This window comes from Microtus pennsylvanicus, chromosome 19 (assembly GCF_037038515.1).
Source record: "Microtus pennsylvanicus isolate mMicPen1 chromosome 19, mMicPen1.hap1, whole genome shotgun sequence".
Taxonomy (NCBI): Eukaryota; Metazoa; Chordata; class Mammalia; order Rodentia; family Cricetidae; genus Microtus; species Microtus pennsylvanicus.
The window spans coordinates 37,299,513-37,327,495 of record NC_134597.1 but is presented as its reverse complement, the minus strand read 5'-3'; positions in this window follow the sequence as shown (position 1 = coordinate 37,327,495).

Below are 27,983 nucleotides of genomic sequence, written 5' to 3'. Positions count from 1 at the left end.
CAGAATGAGGTTGCAGTTGCATCATTTGGCCCAGCCATGTAACTATCAGCTCTTGGGTCCAGACAGTCTGCAATTGCATTCTCAGGCACATATCCTGAAAAAGTGACTGCCTGTGATACTTCAGGCATGCTGTAAGCCGAGGAGGAATGTTCTTGAGGACAAATGTCAAAGGCAAAGTGTGCAGAAGGAAGAATTAGCTTAAGGGTAAAAGATAATGTTAGCAGGGATGTATGGGAGGAAAAATTCAAATAAGGGGTCCAAGGTACTGTTTGATCAAGCTCTGCCTGAAGTGCTATCTCCAGTTGCTAAGAAACAATATGTAAGCCACAATGATACAAATAAACAATAATGCTTTTGAAATGAAGCCAGAGTCTTTTGTCTCTGTGTATCATTACCCTCCTTTCCCCTGTGATGCCTATGGCTGTGCTGGCCAAGCAAGTCATAATTTTATTAAAATCTACATATTTGCAGCTAGAAAGATGGCACAATATTTAAGAACCCAGGTTTAATCTCTCACATCCATGTGGAAGCTCACAGTTCTCTATAACTCCAGTTCCAGAGTTCAACACTCTTCTCTGTCTTCCACAGGCAACAGGCATATACATAGTGTACAAACATGCACGCAGGCAAAACATCTATACATGTAAAATTCTATTACGTTTTTTAAAAAGGAAAAGTCTATTTGGGTGCATGGTTCTAGGGATGTTAGAGTGCATGATGGTGGAGGAGTGGCTTGGTGCTTGGTGCCGGATCTGCTGAAAGCTCACCTAGAACTTGATCTGAAGACAAGGTTAGCCTTGAACTCACAAGTGATCAACCAGCCTCTCCCTCCCAATTGCTGGAATTAAAGGCATACATCACCATCTCCAAGTATGCTTTAAGTCTATTTTGGCGGGGGTGGGGGGTGAGTGGTTTGAGACAGGGCTTCTCTGTAGCTTTGGAGCCTGTCCTGGAACCAGTTCTTGTAGATCAGGCTGGCCTTGAACTCGCAGAAATCTGTTGGGATTTAGGGTGTGCACTAGCACCATTTGGCTTGTTTTGAGTTTTTTAGCAATCAAAGTCCACCTCCCATGACAAACTTTCTCCAGGAAGGTCATACCTCCTATTGATATTCCTCATTCAAACTGGCACAATAGAAACATGTAAAATGAAGAAATATACTTTATTTTTCAAGACAGGATATAACTTTGAAACTAGACTCAAATTCATTTTGTAGGCCAGGTTGGCCTCATAATCTTCTGCTTCAATCCCACAAGTGTGGGGTTTACAGATATGTGCCTCCAAGCCTGGCATAAAAAAAAAATATTGCATTCGGACTCTGAAGAAATTGGCTATCAGATTATGAAAAGTTAATTCACTTACTTTAAAATTGAAAATAACTCTTCAGAGTAAAATTATCAATAAGATACAAAATAAATCATACAAAACTGAAGTTTTCTGAAATGTCTAAAATTTAATGATTTTATTTTTCTGTTACCAGGTGTTTAAGGTATCCATTCCAGAAGTAGTTTGAAGTATGAAGAGTTAGTTTATTGAGTGTATCTTATTGTAGATAAATAGGTTTATTACCATCCCACCACCATGTCCCCACCCCCTAACACCCACCCCCAATAATAAGTAAGCCAGATCAAATCCAATTGAAAAAGTATAACAATAAGGGATTTGGGGGATCTTGAGTCCCTAGTTCTGACCTGGCCTCCTGTGAAGCCAAAGCCTTCTTCCAAAGTTGTAGGCCAGAATATTGCCCAGAAAAGGGGTTCAGTCTGGTGTTTGGAAACAGACTTGAAGGAGTTTAACAGACAATGGAGTCACAAAGACAAGCCTGGCCTCCTGTAAAGCCTTTGTCTTCTTCTGAAGTTTATGCCAGAATATGAAAACCAAGAAAGGGGAATAGTCTGGGGTTGTTGGGCAGGACCAGTCAAGTCTTTTGTAAGGTTGTGGGGTGGCACTATTGGTGGTACCCTAGTAATCACTGTCTTGGTAGTGTAGGAGCTTGGCTGGAAGGCTGGTCACTCGCCTGTTCTTCAAACTAGTGTGGACTGAACCTGGACTGATGGAGTCTGCCAGGGTTGTGGAGAGAGGATAGCTACAGGAATAATGATGAGGAGGGCAGGGTTTGAGCAGTGGAGTGGGTCACTAGGGAACAGAATCCCTGGGGTTAGGGCATTGCAGTTGACAGGCAGATACCTCACCTGTTCCTGGACTTGAAAGGACTGCACCAGAGCAGTGAAATTTCACTGGTGTTAGGGGCAGGGTTCAGCAGTAGTGCTGATGTCAAGATGCGAGGTAGAGAACTATGGAATGTGCCCTGGAGATCAGGGTCTAGAGAGTGGAGCATCTCAGGTGGGAGGCAGGAGTGACCCTCTGTTGTAGAAGGCCACTTTTTTGTTCCCAACTGCTCAGACTCAAAATAGTAACACAGAAACTGTTAATTACAACACTGCTTGGCCTATTAGCTTATGCATATTTCTAACTTACTCTTATCTCTTAAATTAACCCATTTCTATTATTTTATATTTTACCACAAGGCTCATGGCCTAAGTACAAGGTTCTGTCTCACCTGCAGCTTGCTTCTGGTGGCTCCATGGCATCTCACTGACTCTGCCTCCATTTCCCCAGCATTCAGTTTAGTTTTCACTGCCTAGCCTTGTTCTGCCCTGCTATAGACTTAAAGCAGTTTCTTTATTCATTATCCAATAAAAGCAACACATATATAGAAGTACTTTCCACAAAAACCCTCATTATTATCATTTGGCATCCAAGAGAATTACTGAGGCAAGCACAACTTAACAAAGCTCAAGGAGTTTTCATAAGGCTCTTGTTTGTCAGTAGGAGCGAAAATACAGCTTTATCAAAGAAGAGGAAAGAAAATCCAAACTTTAAGGAACTGTACAGTTGTGTTTTTATCTGCAATCAGTATGATTTTTCTTTCTTGTCTGTAACACTGGCCATCAATCTTTGCAAGTGGCCAAGTAGAAATCCAAGTTGTCAGTTATGCATAGCATCATCTTCATGGGCGCCTAGGAACATAATTTAAAGTTGAGCTTACTGAACCACAGAGCAACTCCCTTTCTCTGAAAGAAGCTTGCTTTGATCCAAACCTGTCAGACTGGCAGCAATCAAGAGATCTTTAGTGAATCGGGTTTAGCAGCATCATCAGTTTTCAAGGCAAGGAAACATGTTTTGGTTGCAGATGGAAAGGCTTTAAGGAACACCAGCTGCGCCCAGCAATGGCGTCTTTGGTGTAATCAGCATTTTAGTAAGATACACCTTAACTTCTGTTAAGGATAGTCTCATTTCTTTTTTTGTTGTGTCATTTTTCTGTTAACATATGTGATATTAGATATTACTATGACATGTTAAGCAAAGCGTATTTTAATGATATTTTCCTTCTTTCTTACCTCCCTCACCCATTATTCATCCTGTTCATATAATCTTGTTCTTTCAGTCTCTCTTTTTCTTTCATGTCCCCTGTGTCCTTCTGCCTACGCCCATTTTACTTCCTAATCACCCATTTTATATCCTCTGGTCCCTTTTCTAGTTCTTGTTCTGCCACCAGTTATATCTGCTTGCATTTAGGTATACATAACTAACTATGATTTACATATAAGGGGACATGTCATTTTTATTTTTCTGAGATTGGGTTGCTTTCACTTAGTAGTATATTTCCCATATCCTTCTGTTTTCCTACAAATTAAAATTTCTATTTCTTTGTGGCTGGATAAAATCTGATTCTGTATATGTACTATAGTCTCATTATTCATTCATCTGTTTTAGAACAACTAGAATGGTTCCATTCCTCTGTTCTCATAAATGGAGCATTAATAAACCCAGGTGTGCAAGTATCTCTGTTGTAGGATATGGAGTCTCTCAGATGATACAGAAGTCCCTGTGACAGAGGGAAGGCACCACTAGGAAAGCACAAAAAATCCTAACAGGCCAGCAATGGCCTAGCATAACCAAACACATCCCACTCCAGGTTAGAGAAAAAAATGACTTGTGTGCGAGTCATCTACATATCTCTGTTTATATGTATTGTTTATATGTATTTAAATGAATTTTTATGAAAAACAAGAAGAAGGTCGAAACCTTAGATCTATGCAGAATTCCACAATTAGCTAGCTTTGGGACCCCAGAGTAAGAACATGACCTCTCGTAGAGCAAAAATGGTATGGCTTTGTGGAGTTTGAATGCAATTGGCCCCTACAAGCTCATAGAGAGTGGCACATCCTCATAGGAGATATGGCTTTGGTGAAGTACGTATGACCTTCTAAGAGAATGTGTTTCACTGTGTGAGTAGGCTCTGAGGTTTTCTATCCTCAGGATAACACCCAGTTTCTCAGTTGACATCCTCTTGCTAGTAAGATGTAGGATTTTCAGCTACTGCTCCAGCACCATGTCTGCCTGCATGACACCATGCTCCCCACTATGATAATAACAGACTAAACCTCGGAAACTGTAAGTGAACCACCCCAATTAAATGTTTTCTCTATTAGAGTTGTCATGGTCATGGTGTCTCTTCACAGCAACAGAAACCCTAAGACAGGTTTATTCTACCTACTGCACCAAATTCCTTATAAAGTGTAGATGAAATTATACATGTGTTTGGCATTCAGATATAGAAGTTTGTGTGACATAACTCCTTAGATACTGCTGCTCCACTTGGCCTTTTCCTGCTTCCATTCTCACCTTCCTCTAAACGCACTTCAAGAGAAGATGGCCTTCTTCCATCTCCTTCCTAAACCAACTCACAATTTTCTTTCAGGCTTCATGAGTGACTGTCTTGCCTGTGCTTCACAGTTTGTATTGCCCTGGGATTCTTTTATAACTGATATCACCCCAAAGGGGCCCACATTTTTTAGAAGGTGCAGCTTTTCTTTCACTCCCTTTGGCTTTTGTTACTCCGATAACTGATACATCCAATGCTAGGCTAATATGTTGACAGATCAGCAAGAGTTCTGCATGATGAAAGTGAAAGTTACATACTACAGCAGAAGGAATGAGATTAAATCCACAAGCGTAGAGCTCAACAATGTCCATAGTCCACAAACACACATACACACACAGAGAAAGTGTGCCTGTACACACATGTGCACACATTCATACATGCAAGCATACACACATACAATTTCCCTTCAAAAGTAGGCACCAATAGATTTATTAGATCATATTCTCTCTTCTCTCCCTTTTCTGGAACCTGCACATCTCAAATTCAATTTAATTCCTCCTCATTCATTACAAAGTAGGTTCCATTTGTGTCAATCAGCCCCTGTCACATGAGTCTGGGTAGGAATGTAAACCACATCACTCTGTTCAGTTCTCTGCCTTAAAGGATAATTCAGATTTCAGGAATATCTTTAAAATGTAGCTCTGCAGGTAGGTTGTTGTGGGTGTGGCTCTGTTTTAGAGTTATTTATTTATTTATTAAAGATTTCTGCCTCCTCCCTGCCACTGCCTCCCATTTCCCTCCCCCTCCCCCAATCAAGTCTCCCTCCCTTGTCAGCCCAAAGAACAATCAGGGTTCCCTGCCCTGTGGGAAGTCCAAGGACCACCCACCTCCACCCAGGTGAGTGTCCAAACCGCCTAGGCTCCCACAAAGCCAGTATGTGAAGTAGGATCAAAAACCCAGCAATACCACTCTTGGGAATATACCCAAGAGATGCCCTATCATACAACAAAAGTATATGCTCAACTATGTTCATAGCAGCATTGTTTGTACTAGCCAGAACCTGGAAACAACCTAGATGCTCTTCAATGGAAGAATGGATGAAGAAAGTATGGAATATATACATATTAGAGTACTACTCAGCAGTAAAAAACAATGACTTCTCGAATTTTGCATGTTTTAGAGTTCTTACGGTTATAGATTGAGGTCTCAAATGAAAAAGAAAGAAAAAGTGAACTGATCAAGAGTGACAAAGAAAGAATATGCAGCTTGGGTGAATAGTGAGGTGGGAGGGATCTGGGAGGTGTTGGTGGGAAGAGAAAAGAAAATGACGAAACTATAAAAACAAAATGGTTTTATAGTTTGGATTATATATATCATATATTATATATTTAATATATATGTACATATTTGAATGGTTTTATAGTTTGGTCATCTTAATATATATACATATATATATATGTGTGTGTATATATATATATATATATATATATATATATATATATGGAGAGAGAGAGAGAGAGAGAGAGAGAGAGAGAGAGAGAGAGAGAGGAGACATTCCTTTGCAAAAATCAGCAGTATACTTACTAGTCAGAAATTGCCTGATTCGAAGATATATTACAGAGCCATAGAAATCAAAACAGTACATGGGAAGAGGATAAAAACTGATGCAGAGAAAATCACAGGGTGAGAGATATTCCTCAAATATGTCTATACAACTTGTAAACGATTTGCAAAAATAAATAAAATAAAACTTTCACTGGAAATGACAGTGTCTTCACTATGTGGCTTCAGGAAAGTGGAGCTAAGTATGGAAGACTTGACCTGGACCAAAGGTCTCAGTTTGTCCAAAACTCCATTCAAAATGAATCAGTCCTCTGCGTGGGAACTAAATTTATAGAACTGAACTATGAATGAAAAACTATTATGAAAAAAAGGAGGAAAAATACATTAAACATCTGTGTAGGCAAATCTTTTGTTTTGACTCAAAGTATAAAACTAAACATTAGCAATACATCGAACTCAAAGGGGTCTGCATGGGAAGCATAGACAATGAGGAGAAAGGATGAAGAGCATGGGAAACATTTGCCAACTCTCTACCTGAAACAAGAAAAACAATTATCATCCAAAATACACAAATACTCAAAATACTTGACACAGAAAATAAGATGTTGAATTAAAACTTAGCAAATAGTCTAAATAGGTTTGTCTCAAAAGATAAATCATAATTGGCCACCAAATGAAAACAATTCACTGTTTTTAGTACCAGGGACCAGCATGTCAAAATTACAGTGAGTTGTTATTATAATTGTTACAAAGTTACCATGGGAAAATGCTGAAGAGGATAGAGGGACGGCACTTAAAAATGCACGTTTGACTATAAATTGGTCCACAAATTAATTATGGATAATCATGGATAACATTAATCTGAAAGCTAAATCTGTATCTACCACATTATCTCATTATCCCACATCTGGTCACATATACAAGGGAAGTGAAATCAAAACCTTACTGTGATGCTGGAGTGTTTGATATTTTTGTGTATAATGCTATTTTCAGCAGTCACAATAAGGAAGCAGTATAAGGGAACATTGATAGATTAATGTATATACACAAAATGGAACTTTATTAGATGATATAGCCATATATGTATTAATCATGTTATCCTTTACATTAAATAAGAAAGGGCTCTGCAGTCCCTATTTGCAAGATGAATTGAATTACAAGTCATTATATTAAATGAAATAAACCAGACACAGAAAGATGAGTACATCATGATGTAACGTTTATGGATGCCAACCTGAGTGTTAGAACAGTGATTATTAGAATCTAAGTATAAAGAGATTAGAGTCGATCATCCACTTCATTCTTTTTGAATGTGTTAAAACATCAGGCTGAACCCATAAATATACATAATTAAAACAGGTAAATGGAGACAACAGATATTTTTAAAAGTCAGAATTATGAGAAAAGGATGAAATAATAAATTTTCCAAATTTATTACAGTATATTAATGATGTCTAAAATATTAAATATAAAAGTATCAGACGTCTGTCAATTAAAGATAGAGCAAAGGCTGTATTAACTTAATAGATGGTAGAAATGTATTTGGAAAATTCTCATGTTAGTAATAGTAGGATATGGAAAACATGTGTAATTTAAAATTCATTATATACTGTCATTTAATATGCAAGCATTACATGTATATTATACATGTACATATATAAAAATAACTGATGACCAGGGTATGGTATGTTTCTTATACAGAAAATTCCAAAGAGAAAATGTGTCATTATATGGAAAAAAACTACTGTTGGCTCTCAGAACATTCTTTGGAGTAAAATATACAAATAAAATAACAGCTAAAAAGTGGTATATGTTTACATGTGTAAAACAATAGCTGAGAAAGGAAAGATGATCCTGTGGTGTATGGCACGCGAGTGTAAGTGTGAGGAACTCAGTGTAGTTTGTCAGCATGTATGTAAAAGCCTGGCGTGGTAGAGAGCATCTGTAATCCCAGCACTAAGGACAAAAATAGGGATTGGCTACTCGTGAGGTTCAGTGAGAGCTTCTATCTCAAAACAACTGGGTAGAGAAGCAATTGATGAAATTATTCTGAAATATTCTGATAACCTTGGAACCCCACAGCCATTTACATAGACAGACATACTTTATATATTCATAAAACAGAAACACACATAAAAATGTGGTTACTACAGATAAAAGAATATTTTCTAATGAAAAGGGGATTAAGTTAAAAAAAACTTTTCAGCATAATGTGCCTAGAAATAGCAAAAACTAAGAGAAATGGAGCAGAAATAAATAAATGAAACAATAGAAGACTTCATTTTCCCCATTTTAATAGCAGACAGAACAAATTGCATTTTCTAGAAATGTGTGTTATGTGTATGTGCGCACCTACACAAGCATATTATATATGTATATAGTATATGCTCACATCTGTAAAAACCAGAGAACTCTAATACTCTCCCTGTAATTCCTTTGAAACTGGGTCTGACTGAACCTGGAGCTTGATTTACAGCCGGCGAGTCTCAGTGATCTGCTTATCTGTGGTTCTGCTTTCTCTCCAGTGCCTGCATCTGTGGTAGTGAATATTTAGAGATTCCAATTTTAGAAATACTGTTTTGTGTTACTTTTCTTATTGAAATGGCAGACATGTAAGAAGACAAGACTAATAATAACATACTATTTTTTGCTGTTTGACTTTTTGAGACAGGATTTTTCTTTGTAGCCCTCCCTGGCTGTCCTGGCTGTTGTGTCATTAATAATCTCTGTAGACCAGGATGGCATTAAAATCATAGAGATCTGCCTGCCTCTGTCTCCTGAGCGCTGGGATTAATGGCATGCACCACCACCAACCAACTTCTTTCCCTTCTTGAGAAGACTCTTCTGTATCCCAGGCTGATCTTGGGCACACTAGCTTACTTACTAAGTAGCAGAGGGTAACCTTAAACTTTTCATCTTCTTGCCCCCACTACCTGAGTTCTGAGTTGATAGTTGTGTCCTACCACATTTGTGTTTATGCTGTGCTAAGAAGAATTCAACCCAGGGCTCCCCTTATCTCAGAAAACATTCTTAAAAAAAATAAAATAAACTACAGCCCTCTGATGCACAGTGTATATCCTGTATCTCTTGACCTCCTGCTGGTCAAAGGACATCATTACAAATCAGCAAACAGTTCCTTATCTGTTAGCAACCTCTGCAGGAAGTGACTTGTTGACGCTGGCTGGATTTCAGTCATCTGCCTTTTCTGTAATTTCCACTGATTTTTAAATTCTTATTTATCTTTCAGTGCCAGGTTATATTCAGACTGTTGTTAATTTTTTAAATTGGATAATTTTCATCTTCATCTTAAAACAAAATATTCTTGCTTATCCTTCAAAGTGGTTGTACAATGACACCTTATAAAATCATCTTACCTACCACATGTTTTGATGTATAATATTCATATATTTGAAGAAAATCACTAAAATTTCATGAACTAGCTGTTACTCCAAGTTACCTACTCAAATAAGGCGTCTTGAGATTTATTTTGACTATACTAAGTAAACTAGAGAGTAAAAAAATTCTTAACCAAGGCAGATCTTTGGTTATAAATCTTATTTCACTGCTTAATTCCTTCCTTTTGTCATATTGGCCAGTGGATGATGAAAGAACAGATCAGAGTTAAATCTACTGGACACATACAGTCTGCGGAGATCCATGCACAGTTTACAGAAAACGGAATTCTATAGTGCTGTAAACATTGGTCAGGGACCATGCTTTTTTAACTCCAGTATCTGACTGCAGGACAGTATCAGGTCTAAGCTGATGAAAAGACAGTGCCCTCAGGAGGCAAAGCAGACTCAATGTGCTTGTCTTTGCTAGCGTTGCCTTATTTAAATATTGAACATAAAATTTCACTGATGTTTTTCTGTCTACTTTCTGGATTATAAGATGAGTTTTTAAAAACCTAATCTTCTAGTAGTATTTATTGTTTTTAGAGGAAGAGCTGATCCAAGTAACCTCAACTTTTATTACTCAAAACAAGAACTCTCCTTGATCTGAAAATTTGATTTTTATAAGACTATAGATAATGTTGATAGCTGTAGGCTAAGATGCTTTCAGAATATAACTAATATCTTTTTCATTATATTTTAAATATACTCTTTTCACTTGAGTGATAATAACCCCACTGAGAAGCAATCTAGGCTAGCAGCTAGATTACATTGAAATCAGCATCCTTAATGGTATGTTCAGCATAAGATATTTTGTTCTATTTTATGACTATTTCAATATAATATTGTGAATTTTTCTATTACTTATGAGAAACAGTTGCAAAACTGTGACAAAGCAAAATCACACTTTATAGGTCGTTATGAAAGAGCACAGAACATTTGGTAATAATGAATTTAATATTAATTGAAATCTCCCTTTAAAAACTAAGGGTATGGATATCTTTTTTTCTTTGTCTTATGACATTTTCTTTAGAAATCTTTCTTCCTTTCCACTTTCACATAGAAATAACTTTAAAAGTAAAATAAATCCTTTTCTGTGTTTATATCTAAGAAATGTCTTTTTTGGAACCCTGCAAACAATCTTTTTGTATTGTACACATTCATCAAAGAAAACAAAATCCTTAGTTCCCAATTCCCATGCAAGGATAAGAAACTGGGTGGAAGGCACTCTCCAAATTGCAAGAGTATCTTCCATGATAAATACAGAAAAAAAATAACTTTTTTCTTTAGATGTAATTAGTTAACTCCAAAGTTGATAAATAAATGGGTAATGAACAAATGCTGCTGTTGATTACTCTTATTTGGAGCTAGTTGTCTCTTATCATTGGAAAATATGTACAAAGAATGTGTCTACTTGGCCATGTAGATGAGTAAGATTAATCTTTATTTCTGCAGTCATTTAGGTAGACTTTCTGGAACACGTATTTCATTTTGGTTTCATACTTGTTTAGTAATAGATAATGCCTTATTTCTCTTCTGTTGAGAAGTTTTCTGGTTTAGGAAAAGACTCTGATAATTATGTTTTCTACGTAGTAATAAACTTTAAGTTAATGAAGTTTTTATAAGAGTTTGTCTTTGACAAAAATAGTGACAAACGTTTAGATAACCCATAATGCATACAGAAAGCATCAATGGCAGCTTAAGTGTTGACTATAGATAGAAATTAAACAATGGCAGCTTAAGTGTTGAGTATAGCTAGAACTAAAACTAAACATTTCTAATGAACCTAGAAATACTGTTTAATATACAAGAAAGCAGAGTTGTTTTTAAATTTTAGAGTGATTAGCTTTTTTAACAAAGGCCTATATTTTCTGATTGTTTTAAAGTATCATTTACAATTTCATTTTAATTTTACAAATTTGTAACAGATTTAATATATAAAATCATTGGGATTGTCTATACTTACTTAAAACATATATATTTAAAACTTAATAATATCATTTGAACAAACTTTATGCCCCGGCAATGAGAAAGCATACATGGGCAGCCTATATATGGCGGTTCTGTTGAACTTGTCCGTATTGAGTTTTATGGTGTAGGTTGATGAAGACGACTTACCAGGTCTCTTCCTCAAGAGGGCACCAGATCTCATTACAGATGGTTTTGAGTCACTATGTGGTTGTTGGGAATTGAACTCAGGACCTTAAGAAGAGTGGGCGATATACTTACATTCTTATAAATTAAGAAATTGTGATAAAATGCAGAAGATTGACTTGTATCACAATACAAATCTACCCCCACACACTGAGACAATGGGGATGTTCTATCGGGAACTCACCAAGGCCAGCTGGCCTGGGTCTGAAAAAGCATGGGATAAAACCAGACTCGCTCATAGCGGACAATGAGGAATACTGAGAACTCAAGAACAATGGCCGTGGGTTTTTGATCCTACTGCACGTACTGGCTTTGGGGGAGCCTAGGCAGTTTGGATAGAGGTGGGCGGTCCTTGGGCTTCCCACAGGTCAGGGAACCCTGATTGCTCTTCAAGCTGATGAGGGAGGGGGACTTGATCGGGGGAGAGGGAGGGAAATGGGAGGCGGTGGCGGGGAGGAGGCAGAAATCCTTAAATAAATAAATTAATTAAAAAATTTTCTATGTAAAAAAATTAATAGCCATTATGATTTCCAAATTCCAATCCTCAAAATTCTAATTCAAACTCGTATTGTGTCAGTATTTTTTCATATGACAGTTAGTCTTGATTGTGGGCTTTCTAGATTAAGCAACACTGGGAAGAATACTAAGATACCTCTCTGAATTTTTATGTCTACGAGAATGTTTCCAGGTGTGATTGGGTCATGCAGTGTAGACTGTAAAGAATGACTTGATTCATTGGTAGGCTCAAAAGCTATTGGGAGGTGATAAGACTGCAGAACGAAAAACCTTGTTGGAAGGAGTGGGTCAATGAGGCCCACTTTTGCCTGTATCTTTCCTTGTTTCTCTTCTGTATTCTTTCTCTCATTTTCCTGTCTATCATGTGGTATAAGAGGGCCTGTGTCTTAGATTTCTGTCCCCATGATGCTCTTCTGCTGATGCAAAAAGGATGAGTGACAGGAACAGAGCCAACTGCAACTATGAGCCAAAGAAATGTTTCTTTTTCCTTTTATAATTGTTGACAGCTTTTACTTTATAATACTCCTCTAAAAACAACCAAGACAAGCTTCAAATACAACAAAAATAACTATTAGTATTTCCCTTCTATGTAAACTATGTTCATTTATTCTATTTCATCAAGTCATTACTACTGACCTGTTTGGTGCTGTTTAAGCTACCCAACTCTGCAGTTCTACCACTCAAATGTGAATTCAGCTGGTGTTCTTTTTTTAGTCACATGTTTCTGTGTATATCTGTGTAAGTGGGGCTCATCAAACTGTTAAGCATCCAACTTTATAGCCTTAACTTATTTATGCTGAATGAACAAGTTGTAATTATTTTATATACATATGAATTATGAATACACATCTATATAAGCCTAAATATGCAGATATGCCCTGCTCAATTTGCACAATGATGCATATATATATATATATATATATATATATATATATATATATATATCCAGGGCTTTTTATTGTTACCAAATTCTACATCACATTTAACAAGGAAAAATGCAGAAGCCTTTTTGCAATACCTTGCATTAACTTCTGTCTTTTTAAAATTCTCATATAAAACAGTGCTGACATTCATCCAACCATATAAGTTGAAGGACACAATTTGTATCTTCTTAATTTCCAAAGCAATTTTTCTTTGAATTCCTAGATGTGGCCATATAGCAAAGAAATCTTTCTGCATCACTTCCTTTATTGTCTCCACATATTTAATGTTTTATTCTGTTTTCATTTAAGAGTCCGTGTTAACAAGAGAATATGTATATACAAAAAAATCTGTCAAAACAATATGACAATGTCCCTCAGTAAAAATGTTTTTCTCTAAATGCAACAAAATAGAATGTTTTCCAGAAACACAAGGAAGAAAAACACAATTATGTTTTATGATAAATATGTGTGAATTTTATATAAACCATCAAAAATCAAAATGACAGATATAATTTGATAGAAAATAAACACCTCCATATATTTTTCACATTAAGAGAAAAGGATTGACAGGCACTACTCAGTAGCTATGACATGGTCTTTGCAGCTTCCAGTGATGCCACCAGATTACTCACCCCCAGCCAGTGTTTAATCACACCCCTGATATTTAACTGAGCCCATTTGCACTGTCTTAGGGGATATTTGCTGTTTTCTGGAAGTTCAGGTAAAGAGGAGGTGGCAGCAGAGAGCTTGGTGCTTGTTTTTCTATCTCTTGATGAAGTCACAGGTAGATTTAATGCCTTCCAAATCCTTTAACTGGTCTCGAAAAATTCAAGCTTTGTTTGAACTAACGGCACCTTTTTTGGACTTGAGCTTTTGGAGAGCAAGGCCCTAGCCAGATGCCTCAAACACTCACACACAATAAGCCTTGGACAAACATTCAATAAGTCAATAATAAATCCCGGAAATACCAACTCATCTTTATTGGTCAAATAAAAGAACTAAGGACACTGGACAAGCTCACAGGGAGGTGATGAGAAAACAAGGGATAAAAATTGGTTTTCTAGATGCTGTGAAAAGACGCTTTCCAGCATTTAATGCTGTCATGAACAATCTTATGCATAAGTATTCTGAGCAACCAGAACAATCATCACTGCATAAGATTGAGTTATGGAATATTGATTTCACCAAGAAAAGTGTATAATTAATACCCAGCCAGCCAGATGAATCTTTTCCTCCCAAATGGCTCTGATTGAGGAAGGATGACATGGTAGTCTTCATTAAACAAATTATATTTGCTTTTGACAGAATCCACTAGAATGATTAGTAAATTCAAGCTAGATGTGGATTATAAATTTTCAACCATCAAATCTTTACTATATATAATAGATAAGAAAATATAATAAGAGCATGTATCCATGCTGAATTTCTTCATGTTTTGAAATCCTACTGAAGAATGATTTTATATACATCTTTTAAAGAACTGTCATAGAGGAAAAGCACAATTTCTATTTAGCGATAATACATAAATAAACTCATTTTTTAAAAAGTTATTGTAATTCAAGGACCATGTTGCTGAATATGAGCGCGTGGGCATAAAACTTCCTGGTATGATTATCCAAGCCAGGGTCTAGAAGACAATGCACATTTATGGAGAAGAGAGTGTCACAATAACAAATATACAGAGTAGAACATTTTGGAAATATAAATATTATGTGGATTTTTAATAAGTCATATTTTATATAGCATGTGCTTCTTTGTGGAGGTATCACTAAGATTCAAGTTAAGATCAAAAGCCTAATAAGAAGCCTACCAAGCTTAATTTCTGAGCAGAAACCAGCCTGACTGAAGAACACAGAACTGAAAACTCCCAGTACACACACATTCCTGACTGCCTTGGCATTCCATGGAACTCTCCTGCTTGAAGCTACTCAGTTACACTTACAAATGACATCAATAGCCATACTGGTGGCAGTGTCTCACAGGAAAAGATTACTTCAAGTGGGCACTACCAGGCGCTGTGGTGATCACTGTGCAGAAATTATTTCATTTAATAATTTAAGTCAATATGGAAGCAATACTATTGACTCCATCTTTAGTCAAATGCTACTTGTTTCTGGTGAGAAACATTATGATTAGAGAAAGCTCTCATATTTTAACTTACTCTCATTATATTTCTCCTGAAGACTTCTACTGTCTGTAAAATGGAACTCATACTTATGTCTTATATCAATGCTAGAAACACAACTCTTACTTCAACAGAGATAAGAGATGGTTTATTCTGGGGCCAAATTTGAGTTGTCATGGTCCAGGAAGAGAGATTTAGGTTAGCCTGAGTAGCATGTTCTGACTTGTTGAAATTTTTATAGTAACAAAACAAAAACAGTCAAATCAAGACACTTTAAACACTTTGGTAGAAACACTAGGTAGGTAGGCTATACCTCAGGGCAAGGCTCTCTGATGCATCTCAAAGATCTTATAGCATTTTTGGTTGGGGGTTAAGCTAGGGCCTGTACATACATTCCAAATGGTTTATCTAGTACTCACAGGGTTTCGTCATGTACAGATACAAGCAATCAGTGATTGCAAAAGGGCATAAAGACAGATAGCTAAAGATAATTTCCCTCTAGACTTGGCGACACTTGACCTCTGCACAACATCGATGCTCTAATTAGTCATTTCAGGCTTTGTCATCCTTGGCAGCTTCTTTCAAGAACTTTCATTCACATCGAACGTTCAAAATGTCTAGGCAGATTTGTGAGTGTGAGAATAACAATTCAGTACATACCGCTAAAGTCATAAAATACTTCCAAAACTATTCCATACACATGGATATACATGCTGTTTAGGGTTTCAATTGTTATTTTTTTTAAAAAAATTTTTAAGTTATTGTGCAGGAACTGTTTACCATCCCTAATAATGATCCTGTGGAATCCTGATTCAAATAGAAAATATTATATGACACAATCTCGTGTGAGGAAGGGAACTGTATCTGTTGGATACATCATTGATTAATATATTTAGCAGCAGTATGATAGACCAGTCAGAAGGAAGGGAGAAGGTCCGGAGAGAGGGAGGAAAGGGAGAAGGGTAAACTGCAACTTCCTGCACAATTCTTATTTGAAGATGCATTTTGCTGGTGGGAAAATCCCCTTTTTTAAAAGTTTTAAAGCGCACAGAGCAAATGGCTTTTAAAGCTTTTCTTTTCAGTAGTTATGTATTACCTAGAGGCAAATAGCTACAGCTAATATTCCTGTCAAAACTGGTTAGTTTTCTTCACAGATAAAGACCCATTCCATCTACACCTAAGACTGTGTAGAATGGCTGTTCTGACTAAACGTCTAAAACATTTTTCCACACCGAGGAGTTGCACCTCAGGAAGGGAGGGCTGGGCGAGTCATGTTTAGCCTCCTTTAACCCCCCACATAAGTGTCTATTCTCATAGCTAGTAACATGTGAAGAATTCTGCTTTATTTATTCAATGAAGCCTCCTTTAAATATTAAGGAAGATTAATATTTAAGACTAGAGGAGATTTCCTTGCAGCATAGCTTCCCCAGCTCCTTGTCAGAAAGTCACATGCTCCTGTGAATGGAAACTTAACCAATCTGCCATGGGAGTCACAGCAGCGCTTAAATGGACTTCCCTAATTCCATCTTTACCCTTTCCCTTTTCTGGTTAGAGCTGCATTTACAAGGCAGCATAGCTGTCACACTGATCCATCTTGGCACCCTGACTGCTCCTCAGTGTAGCTGATCTTGCAGCTCTCATCATCAGGGTCTGGAGTGTGAATGTGTGGAGGAACAGGAATAGGGAGTTCAGCATTCACTCGATGTCTAAATCAATCATTTTTTGAGCATGAATAAGTCATGCTTTAATGGATGGCTTCAGTCTACATTAGGAAGCACTTGTGTGAGAAGGAGGCTTAAAAATAGAATAAATTTAGGTTAGGGGAAACTATGTTGAATTCTTCTTTAGCGGATGTAATTTTGTTTACTCCTCTATCTAAATACTTGATATACCAATGTTGTAATAAAATCCCTGCTTAAGTCTCCTGAAACTGATCTAATGGAACAGTTGGTGATATTGTAGCAGAGAACTCATTAAGGAAGTTCAAGATTCTGAAATCAGTATAGCATTGCCGCCTTTCAGACATGGCATGATAGATGAAAATGTCTGCCTATGCATGTTTGCCAGCAGGTAGATGTATTTCACACTCTTGATCCCAGAAAGAAGAGCCAATGGATTTTCTTTAGCATTGATGTCTCTCTTTCAAATTCATTCATTAATCTTTAATTCATTTCAGAAAGCCTTTTAGTTGGCAGCTGTCTCTGAGGGTTTTTATTGGACTCTTGAAGGTCACATCTTTGTGTATGTGGGTGTCCCCCATAGGATGTTTAGATTTTTGCTAAGAGACAGAGGTTATATGCTGAGGGTCAATCTACATCATGATAATTATATATATCACTCATCTGCCATATATATATATATATATTCATTTTATGTATACAACTGTTGTTCCTACATGTGTATACGTGTGCCCTGTGTATGACTAGTTGGTGGCCATGCAGACCAGAAGAGGGGCCAGATCCTTTAGAACTGGATTTACAGTGTTGTGAACTGGGAAGAGTTTGTACTGAGACCTGAACCAGAGTCCTCTGGAAGAGTGGCTAGTATCCTTAACCTCTAAGCTGTCTCCACTTGCCTATGCTGTATTTAATTACAAAAGTAATTCCCTGCTCCATCCCCCATAATCCTTAAGGAATAAGAATTTATCTGGATATAAATAATAAAGTAATAAGGAATTCCCAAGCAGTCCTAGATACTATACATACCCTATGGGAACACATTCAACCACCATTTCCAATGTTCTCCCTTCATATTTTAGACTCATTGTCAGTAAGCCTAGGTAAAATACCCTGCTTCATATCACAAGGATCAAACTTCAGAACCCGTGGCGGGAAATAATCAGAAACTGCAGTGGTAAAGAAAATGTTGATGGTTAAATTAGAAGGAAAGCTTATCAATAAGAGGAAATCTAAATGAATTCACAAATTATATTTTATTCATATGTAAAAATTGAATAAAGCAATCACACTAAGTGAATGGGAGAAGGAATTCAAAAACTTCATTAGCAGAAAAAAAATCAGATAGTGCATCTTTCCTGCCTCAGGACCATGTGGCTTCAAGCACATTAATAATGTTAGTGTTTCTGACATACATGAACAACAGCAGTCATGGACAACTAAGAAACCAGGCTCTATTCTGTAGCTACTTCCAGTAAAGCTTTATTTACAGGCCAGACACCTAGCACACTGTAGTTTACTAATCTCTGAGGACAAATTAGGTGAGGACATGTAGACATATTAAAGCATAGTTTATAATAAAAATTCCTGTCTGATTGAGATATAAAAACATGTGATTTGAGAAATTATGAAGAGATTCTTCAATACATAGTATGTATGTATTCACACACATACTTAAAGAATACCAACACACAAAACATGAAATACAACACCTGGAGCTGAAGAAATGTCTTAGAAGCCAAGGCCATCTACTTTTCTTGCAGAGGACCCAAGTTCAGTTCCCAGCACCCACACTGTCTGGCTCATACTTTTTGTAACTCCACCTTCAGAAGATCTAATGCTCTCTCCTGGCCTCCAAGGGCACTGCATCAATGATTAGACACTTAATTACACGCACACACATACACCCGTACATGTGCACACACACATGCAAAGTCCAACATAATAATTACATTTGTGGAGAATACTATGGGATAAAAATCAATCTTATTTTAATGACTCTTAAACCTTTCTTGAGTAAAAATGTAACTCAATATATATGAAATACTGGACTTTTTCTATCCCTAAATTGTGTCATTATCAAAAATAAGCATATCAATACAAACCACATGACATATCAATACAAACTCACTTTCATTAAAAAGTAAAAAGAATTATTCAAACTTAGTATCTCTGAGTAGAGTCTGCATGCCTTAAATAAACATTCAAATTGTAATAACCATGAGCTTGAAATGAAATTGGAAGAACTAAGCTTAATACAGATTTTTGTTAAAAATTAAGACACATTTAAAATGTCATTTTAGAGTAAAAAGTAAACACTTCAGACCATAATGTATAGTTCATAATATTTTCTGCTTTTATTTCCTATGTGAAATGATTGTCTGAATTGTAAAGTGTTTACTATACTACAGTATTTTAATCTAGCAAAATAATTTGCAGTATATATGTATTATCCATGCATTCCTCAAACTTCAGAGAATCCCATCCTAACTACTCTATAACAAAGTAACTATATAAACAGAGCATTGTTCAAGATCATTACTGATATTACTGATCCTCTTGCCTGTAGCTCCCTCAAAAAAGTTGAGTAAAATTTAAATTTGATTTATATACTAGGCTTGAGGTTCACAGTTTTTTGTTTTTTGTTTTTTTTGGAAGTTCTATCTCCTTTAAAAAAAAAACCTTTGAAAATGTCATACAATATATGTATATAACCTAGTCATATTTCCCATTCTACAACCCCTGACCCCTTGCAATACATCTTCCACAGAAATTCACAGTCTCCTTCCTTAATAGCCCACTGAGTCAGACACAGCCTTTATTTTAATAGCCCACTGAATCCACTGAACTACAGTCCCAGCCCTTTTGACAGACATCTTTAGCAATAATCCAATTCATGTTATTTTTAAAGTCAGGGATTTGCCAGAGTTATTCTCATCTTATTTGTTCCATGAGTACCTTATTACCATTAACAAGCAATACAATCAGTAGCCACAGTAATAAGCATGATACATGGGGAAGATTGTCTTTCTACAAAACACACAATTTTAAAGATTGTCTCTTAAAGGCATAATGCTTGTTTGCACTTACTAAGAATCAGAATTACAAACCTACAGAGGTTATAGCCTCACAGGAAAGCAATACAGAAGCTACTGTGCCTATGAGAATATATTAACCAGAGTAATCAATAACAGATAATTTTTAATTCCTGAAAAGGCAATTATATGCACAAAGCATATTTCCCTAATCTTCCAGTTGATAAGACCTAGAAGTAAAGAGTTAGCTATTAGCTACAACCACAGCCAGTACCAAATGCCTAATTTGTAATGCTTTTCTTCAGTAAAAGGGTTCCCCAAGTTATAGAAATAACTCGAATTTCAGCTGGAACAACAAACACAAAAAAGGACTCTGAAGCATCTCAAAATGCCGCACAGGAGGAAAGTATGTACACAACAGACACATTCATGTACACACATACACACATATGCATGTACACACAAACACACACACATGCACACTCACATCCTCATGCACAGTAGCACACACACATGCACAGAGACATGCACACATGAACACTCACAAACACACATGTACAGAGGCACACACAGGCAAACATCACACAGACATGCACAGACACGTGTATGAGCATATATGCACACTCACACACACATACCCTTACAAGGACACAAAAACACAAAGAGTCATATATTTAAAAGGATATTAGATACAACTCAAAGAGCTCTTAATGGCCAAACAAGGAATTAATTAACAACAGTTTTTAAAGGAGATTGAATTAAGACCATATAATATAAAGTAACCAGGAGCCCATAGTAATATAAAATCATGAAAAAATATTGGATGAAAATAATAAATATCCCACACAGAAAAATGTATTTTTTTCTTAAAGAAACTCTGTCCTACTTCTCAGTTCTGCACTTCTGATAACTTCAAAAAATTACAGTGTGTAGCAGGTGGTGCTTAACTAGCATGCACGAGAGGCTTGGGACCCTTAGTACTGAATGCATACTATGATAAAGGCAGAGGGAAGGAGTAAATTTTTTAGAAGAGAAAACTGAAAACAGATAATGGCATAAGACATGTAAATGCCATGTATCCTCGGTGTGACTAAAGAATAATGTCTTAACTTTGTTAAATTTAAACATACAAATATAAAAAATTCCAAAATTTTAAACCCAGGAATACATCACGAGGAAAATATCAGAGAATTCTTAGTCAAGTGAATTTATTAAAAATAAATAAATAGCTTCTCAAAGGTGTGTAAGTCACGCAAAGCTAAGAAAGCTGTGCACATGGCAGGGCGAGGAGGATGCAGAGCAGACATGAAGGCCAAGTCTAACATGGCACCTTCGTGAGATTGTAGAAGAGATAAAGGGCAGAAGATGAAAATTAAGGACATCTAGTTAAGCATGGACTACAAAGTGATGTATCAGTAGTGGTTGACTAATTGCAATGAATGTTCCATACGAATATAAGATGTGACTGAAAGGGAAACCTTTGTATACTTTGAACATTTTCTTTCTCAAACCCAAATGGTGTGGCCATAGAAGGCGGAAATAAAGGACATTGCTGAAATAATCAACTCATCCTAAGGACTAGAACACTGTAGAGCCCTGAGCAAGTACTTTAAATTCTTATGAATACAAGAATGAAATCTAACTTTCTTATCATTATAAATCTATATCAATCTTCTACATGTGTAACACATCGTTATTAGAAGCTAAAAAGTCTCTTTATGCAATTTCAAGTGTCACAATACATACGCAACCATAAATCAAAATAAGCATGACAGTAGTTAGTATACAGTAAAGCATCAAATTTAGGATTATCCATCATGTATGCATGTGTGTGTCTGTGTATATAGATGTGTTTGTATATAGGTGTGTACCTGTATGTGTCTATGTGTTGATGTATGTGTGTATGTATGTATGTGTATGTGTGTGCGCATGCATGTGTGTGTACATCTGGACTTGCTTTGCCATTAATCTTGCTTAACCTATATTTATGTAGTTTTCTGTACTACTTTAATTACTCTACTTTTAGAACAGACCTCAATATCATGTAACATATGTCTCCTAACCTCATCTTCAGCAGAATCAACTTGACTTGTTCTTTGCTCTTTTCCTTTCCAAATACATTTAAAATTGGCTTTACATTCATAGGAATTGATTTTAATTGATGTTGTATTTGTTTTTCTAGATCCATCTAGAAATATTCCAGGGAAGAATTGACATCTTTAAAATATTACAATATATGAACATTGATTATCACTTCATTTTTCTAATTCCTCTTTGTAAAATTTTGTATTTTGGGTGTAGATATTTTGTATAGATTTCCTTTGTATTTACTCCTAAGTATATGAGAGTTGGTGCTATAAATACAATCTTCAGAATTTCACTTCTGTATTCAGCAGAGATCCATAGAGGAACAGAATGATAGGATGAATACATATATAGATGCATATATATATATGAAGGCATATTTTAGTGACTTACAGGTTCTTGTATGGAAGTTTTAACAATATCTCTTTCTTAACAAAAAGACCAATAATTGAGTAGTTGTTCAGTCCAGAAGGCTGGATTTCTCTCCTGGATGTCTGCCTACATTGAAATTCTCAAGAAATAGGTTCTAGCACCAGCATGGAATGCCTCAGCAGCTGGATAGGTCAACTTGACAGTAAGAGTAAAGTCAAGTAGGCAAAAATCAAATGCCTTTTTCATGCTTTTTCTTTTAGGTTGGCTGCAACCAGAAGGTTTAGGGTGTTTTTTTTTTTTTCCACCTACAAGGTCTGAAATCTGGCTGGATCTTCCCACCTCAGTGATCCAACCAAGAAAAAAAAATCCCTCAGAGTTGCACACAGATTCTTGGGAATTAGTTAATTCCAGATGTAGTCAAGTTGGCAACCAAGATTAACCATCACAACTTCCTATTGCTATTTACAAAAACTCATTTTTAAAATCAATGTTGTATATATATGCAATGGATTATTACTCATTTATTTTAAAAATGAAATAAAATTTCAGGTAAATTGATGGATCTAGAAAAACAAATCATCAAAAGTGAGATATCCCAAACCCAGAAAGACAAAACTTTGGTATAATGCATTTGTTTGTAAAAGAATATTAACTGTTAAGTTAATGATAACAAAGAATATTAACTGTTAAGTTAATGATAACAAAGGAACAATCCATAGAACCACAAAGGTTAGGTATAGAGTAAGGAGTTAGGGTATATAAGTAGGTCTCATCAGGAAAGGGAAATTGAAGAAATGAATGGGGAACATCTGGAATGGAACAATAAATTGATATGTAGGAAGAGAAATATGGAAGAGAGGGTGATATGGAGAAAATATATCTTATATCTAGACTCTACATCTACCTCACATACTTCATACATTCATCTTTTAGATCTAGAGTTTTCACTAGCTGCTTATACTTTAGTCACAGAGATCTCATCTGTGAATAATAGCTCTTCCTTTTAAATATAGATATCATAAATACATAAGAACTTAAGTAGTACTTTTGTCTTTGTTTTTTACTCAGTAGTAACTACAGATTCCTGTTGTTTTACTTTTAATTTCATCATTTTTCAATTCATAACCAGAGATCAATTCTTCTCAGTTAACCATTGACATATGCATGGGTCTCTTTGCATTTCAATAGTCACTGCCACTGTATTCTTCATGAACGCCTCACCCACAAGAATCATACTTTCCTAACCATTCATCCTGCATTCTCTTTTTCTTCTTCACTCATCATCAACTCCATTAATCATTTTGCTATGCTATATAAACTACTAGTCCTGTGTCCCAGGATCACACTGATTCTTCACTCAGCGGTCAAAATTCGACACATTATATAAAACTCTAAAAGTTTCAACTAGCTCTGAATTTGCAGTTCCTTCCCTGTAACATGCATTTTTAAAAGTGTTAATTCATCCAAACTTTTCCAATTCTCCCCTAGTAAACTGGGTTCCCTTTATCCCCCTTGACTATTATGCTTTCTCTTCTCACTCAAAACTTTTCTACCATTATCCCAATGCTTTGGAACTTCCTAATTGACTATCTCATATTAATTTTAATTAGCTACTGTTTTGAAACCTTATGTTTCTCTTATATTATTCCTGAAGCTTTTTGGATCTGCATTTCTCAAAATCAACTCTAAGTTATTGTAATTCGGGTTTCAAAAAATACTTCTTTGAATTTAAATGCCAGGCATTACTGAGACAAGATAGCATCCTATCCTGACTATAAATTCTAACAATAAAGTGAACAATCAATAAATATTTAGATCAGAAAATCTTTACATTTTGCTAAAGTCTAGAGGAAATAAGCCATGAGTTGTGATAGAGAAAATAGAGAGAAATCAATGCACTATTGCTAGGAAAGGAATCCCTGAGGAAAAGTTTGTGCCACCAAAGGGAAAAGATGAGAGGAAACCAGAATGTATAAGCTTGGCAATAGCACTGAGTAGAAAGATAGCAAAGTACAGAACCTCTGAGGGATGAAGGCTTCTATGCTGAAGCAGTAAGGAGAAACAAGCTTCAGGATGGCACTGGAGTCAGAGTATGGAAGATGAAATAGGAGAAACATACACGTCAAGAAATGCCTAGGAAAACAACGAAAAATACTAGGGTCCCTTTCCTTAAGAGGGATGGAAAGTTGGCTTGCATCTGTGGTATTTTAGAGTCTGCAGGACATCTGTCCAGTCCCCTATGTCTTTCAGAGCCCCCCTGAGAAGTCAGGTGCAATTCTAATAGGTCTATCCTTATCTCTTACTTTCTCTTTTCCCCTTATAGTTTTTAATATTTTTCTTTCTTCTGTATGTTTAGTGTTTTGATTATTATGTGACAAGGGGACTTTCTTTTCTGTTTCAATCTATGTGATGTTTTGTCGGCTTCTTTTATCTTTATAGGCATCCCCTTCTTTAGGTTAGGAAGATTTTTTTCTGATTTTCTCAAAAATATTTTCTGGGCCTTTGAGCTGGAATTCTTCTTCTTTTTCTATTCCTAGTGTTCTTACGCTTGGTCTTTTTCTGCCTGCAAGATGTGCTGGAGCAAGGGTAGCTCAGCACTTGTGTGAGTTTACAATCAATGACAGGTCTAACTTGAAGCCCAAGACATGACAGGGAATCCATACCTAACACAGCCCTGATGACAAGAAACTAGAAGCTGGATGGCTCAGAAACCTTGGGTAGAACCAAGCCTGACAGCTCTCCCCCCAGAAAAAAACATCAATGAAATGATTCTTTTTTTTTAATTAATTAATTTATTTATTTAAGATTTCTGCCTCCTCCCCGCCACCGCCTCCCATATCCCTCACCCTCCCCCAATCAACTCCCCCTCTCTCATCAGCCCAAAGAGCAGAATGGATTCCCTGCCCTGTGGGGAGTCCAAGGACCTCCCACCTCCTTCCAGGTCTAGTAAGGTGAACATCCAAACAGCCTAGGCTCCCACAAAGCCAGTACATGCAGTAGGATCAAAACCCAGTGTCATTGTTCTTGACTTCTCAGCAATCCTCATTGTCCGCTATGTTTAGCGAGTCCGGTTTTATCCCATGCTTTTTCTGACCCAGGCCAGCTGGCCTTGGTGAGTTCCTGATAGAACATCCCCATTGTCTCAGTGTGTGGGTGCACCCCTCGCGGTCCTGAGTTCCTTGCTTGTGCTCTCTCTCCTTCTGCTTCTGATATGGACCTTGGGGTTGTAGTCCGGTGCTCCAATGTGGGACTCTGTCTCTGTCTCCTTTCATCACCTGATGAAGGTTAATATCCAGGAGAATGACTATATGTTTTTCTTTGGGTTCACCTTATTATTTAGCTTCTCTAGGATCACGAATTATAGGCTCAATGTGCTTTATTTATGGCTAGAAACCAAATATGAGTGAGTACATCCCATGTTCCTCTTTTTGGGTCTGGCTTACCTCACTCAGGATAGTGTTTTCTATTTCCATCCATTTGCACGCAAAATTCAAGAAGTCATTGTTTTTTACTGCTGAGTAATACTCTAATATGTATATATTCCATACTTTCTGCAACCATTCTCCCATTGAAGGGCATCTAGGTTGTTTCCAGGTTCTGGCTATTACAAACAATGCTGCTAGGAACATAGTTGAGCATATACTTTTGTTGTATGATAAGGCATCTCTTGGGTATATTCCCAAGAGTGGTATTGCTGGGTCCAGGGGTATGTTGATCCCGAATTTCATGAGAAACCACCACACTGCTTTCCAAAGTGGTTGCACAATTTGCATTCCCACCCGCAATGGATGAGTGTACCCCTTTCTCCACAACCTCTCCAGCAAAGGCTATCATTGGTGTTTTTGATTTTAGCCATTCTGACAGGTGTATGATAACCTATGGGACACGATGAAAGCAGTGCTAAGAGGAAAGTTCATAGCACTAAGTACCCAATGAAATGATTCTTAAAGATATTATGCTATACTCATAGAGCAATGCTCTAGTCCAATGGTCATCCCAGAGGCTTCCTCCAGCAGTTGGTGAAAACAGATGCAAAGACCCACACCCAAACATTAGGGGAGTTCAGGGAAGAGGCAGAGGATTGTAGCAGTCAAAGTGGTGGAGGGCACCAAAAGAAGGCTACCCACAGAATCATCTTAGCAGATTCATAGTGACATACAGAGACAGAAATGGCAATCACCACGCCTGCATGGGCCTGTGCTAGGTCCTCTGCATACATGCTGCAGTTGTTTAGCTTGAGGTTCCTGTGGGACAGCTAGTAGTTAGAGTGGGGATTTTCTGTGACTCTTTGCCTGCTCTCCAGACTCTTTTTACCCTAGTGGGTTGCCTCACCAAGCCTTGATATGGATTGTGTCTAGTGCTAATGTATCTTGTTCAGTTGATATCCCTGGAAAGACTGCCCTTTTCTGAAGGGAAATGGAGGAGCAATGGATCTGGGGAAGCAGGAAAGTGTAGACGGAAGGGATTTGGAGGACTGCAGGGAAAGAAAGTTTTACTTATGATGCATTAAATGAGAGAGAATTTTCAAAAGAATGGAAAGCCGATGAATAGATATAAACCATGAAAATAATATAAAACTGCTTTATAAGCTCTTAGAACTGACATGTGTGGAGAGTGATTTGGCAAAAAAAAAAAAAAAACAAAAAAAAAAAACAAGAGATGAAGCAAAAAGACAAGACTTGAAGACAATTCCACTTTCCTAAATAATTGATAACAATAACCATCCTTGAGAGGAGGTAGTAAAGATCAAGATAAATCCGATGATGTGTAGATACTCAAAAACTTATAAGTACAGAAGTGGAAGAAATATTTACAGGAAATTACTGAAGAAAAAAGTCAATGCTCAGATGGTTGCATTTCCATTTATTACAGTGTTAGTCTATCTCTTAAAGCTTCCCAAATAAGCACTTGAGTATAAGTTATGTTAAAAAATTTGCATAATAGAGGCTAAAGCCTAGACATGATATAATCTAAAGTGCTGTATTTGAAGAAAGGGGCATAGATAAGCCCCTGAGGCATTTTAACTTTTGAAGGTCTGCAAGGAGAGAACCCAAGAAAAAGAGGTTGAAAGCTGCAATCAGGGAAGTATTAAGGAAACCAAGAGGGTATGATGTCACAAACACCAATAAAAGAGTGTCGAGGAAATAAGAAATAAAGTCCTGGGTAGAATATTGCTGGGATGTTGGCAAAATGAGCAAACACTTCTCATAGACTTTGGAAACATAGGGAAAAAAATCAATTTCTGAAGACAGCTTGAGTATTGAAAAGGAAGTCAAATTGAAGTGGATTCAAGAGAGAAAGAGGGGTGAGGGGTCAAGACACTGAAGTGAGAGCACCTGTAGAAAGAGGGAGGCAGTATGCAGCATTGACTACAGAAGTATAAAAGCTAAGCGAACTTTTTAAGTTCTTCTCTTTTTTCCTTTCCATTGGATTGATTTATGCATTTCAAAAAGGACGTTTCTAGAATACATAC